Genomic DNA, 2,534 nt, shown 5'->3' on the forward strand with positions numbered 1-2,534 from the left:
AACAACAACATACACATATATATTATATATATATATACATATATATAATATGTATATTTCATTTTGACATTTAAATCTATTCAAATCCAAAATTGCCTGTGAAAAGTCTACTTCAACTGCATTTCAAGGATCAAAAAACCTCAAGCTCATCGCCATCAAGTGGGAACTGACTCACGGCTAAGTCTCCTGGGGGTTTTAGATGCAGCAAATTACACAGGAGGAGATTTGTGTCTTTCTTCCCAGAAGCACCCATGAACTCTAAGTTGCCATCAATGGTATGAGTGGCTCCTTCCTTAAAGGGAATTCCACTTTAATGGGAAAGACAAAATAGAAACTTAATAGTGAAGAGAATGGTGAATGGTGAAGGGAGAAGGGAACGGTAATATACAATAAGGATTTGTGTAGGCATGGTAATTGGTGATGTTAACTGTGGTTTTGAGATGCTGTCAAGTTGAGTACAACTCATAGCAACCGTATGGACAACAGATCTGAGCCCTGTCCTTTCCTGTGTCATCCTCAAGCCTATTGCTGCAGTCACTGTGTCAGTCCACTTGGTTGAGGGTCTTCCTCTCCTCTGCTGTTCTTCCACCTTCTCTATAACATGATGGATGGAGAAGTGATTGAGACCATCAAGGACTTCATCTTACTTGGATCTACATTCAATACACTTGGTACCAGCAGCCAGGGGATCAAGAGACTAAGAAATACTGAGAAAGTCTGCAGCCAGGGACCTCTCCAAATTTTTGAGGCATCAAATGATGTGAGTTTGAGGATAAGGTACTTCTGATTCAGGCCATGGTCTTTTCAGTCACTTGCTGTGTATCTGAGAGTAGGACAATGAATAATGATGGCAAAAGAATTGATGGCTTTGAACTGCAGTGCTGGAGAAAAGAACAACAGATAGTTTGGGTTGGTTTTTTAAAAAATTATTTTATACTGGTTTACTTACAAAGTTCATATAAACTGTTTTTCCATACCAGATCTTTCCCATTTCCTTCACCGCCCCCTCCACCCATCAAACTGCAAAGCCTATATGATTAACCATTTTCACCCCCTGCCCATCCTCAGTCCTCTGCTTTCCCCTCCCCCTTGGATCCTCATACTCATTCTACAATAATGGTCTTATACAGTATTTGTCCTTATCAGACCGAGTTACTTCGCTAAGCATAATAATCTCCAGACCCTCCCAAGTTAGTGACTTACTAAATCATTGCTCCTGCAAGTTGCATAGTATTGCATCGTGTGAATGTACCATAATTTCTCAATCCATTCGTTTGTGGTTGAACATCTAGGCTGTTTCCTTGTTCTTGTGATGGTGAATAATGCCGTTATGAACACTGGTGAACAAGTCTCCGTCTGTGCCTCAGTTCTCATCCTCGCGGGTATAACAGGTAAGTCTTGGAGAAGGAGCAGCCAGAGTGCTCCCTATAGGCAGGTGATGAAGTTTCCTCTCATGTACTTTGGGCATGTTGGGGAGGGACATCATTCTTGGGTTATAACAGGTCTGACTCAATTGGCTAACAATCCTCCTTCTCCTCCTCCTCCTCCTCCTCTTCCTCCTCCTCCCCCCCCCCCCAAGGGAGTTCTGCTGAAGTAGTGGTAAGAAGCTGCGCTGCAATCCCAAGCGGAGCGGTTCGAATCCACCAGCTGCTCCACAGAAGAGGGATGGGCAGTGTCCTGTGCTACTTACCGCCTCTGAAACCGGCTGGAGGGTCACGTGTGGGTTGGCTCCGACTCGATGGTACACACCCACAACAACAACAACATGCCACGAAGCTTCATCCGCTCTGCCTCCAAGGAGCACCCTGTTAATAAATGTCAATTCATATTCTAAAACAAAATGCCTGGATGAAAATGCAGGATGATTTGTAAACTTTCGCTCAACTATCTTAGAAAAGAAACACCAAGCCATCGGGGACTTGTAAAAGTCCGCGTCTCGCGTGCAGACGCGCTTCTGGTAACACCGCTGAGCAATTCCATCCACCGGCTCTACAAAGGCGAGCGGCGGGTCTCCAACGCCCGGGCTCCGTGCACAGCCCCGAGGAGGGTCTGGGGGCCCAGGGTCGGCGGAGCGGGGCCCACGCACAGCCCCGAGGAGGGTTTAGTGACCCAGGGTCGGGGAAGCGGGGGCTCCGAGCACAATTCCGAGGAGGATCTGGGGGCCCAGGATCGGGGGAGCGGGGCCCACGCACAGCCCCGAGGAGGGTCTGGGGGCCCAGGGTCGGCGGAGCTGGGGCTCCGCGCACAGTTCCGAGAAGGGTCTGGGGGCCCAGGATCGGGGGAGCGGGGCCCACGCACAGCCCGAGGAGGGTTTAGTGACCCAGGGTCGGGGAAGCGGGGGCTCCGAGCACAATTCCGAGGAGGATCTGGGGGCGCAGCGCCGGCGGGAGCGAGGGTTCCGAGCACAGCCCCGAGGAGGGTCTGGGGGTCCAGGGTCGGAGGAGCGGGGGCTCAGCGCACAGCCCCGAGGTGGATCTGGGGACCCAGCGCCGGCGGGAGCGCGGCCCACACCTGCCCCTCACTCTCCTGAGCCC

Source organism: Elephantulus edwardii, unplaced genomic scaffold (assembly GCF_000299155.1).
Source record: "Elephantulus edwardii isolate Elephantulus edwardi_28Jun2011 unplaced genomic scaffold, EleEdw1.0 scaffold00004, whole genome shotgun sequence".
NCBI classification, from domain to species: domain Eukaryota; kingdom Metazoa; phylum Chordata; class Mammalia; order Macroscelidea; family Macroscelididae; genus Elephantulus; species Elephantulus edwardii.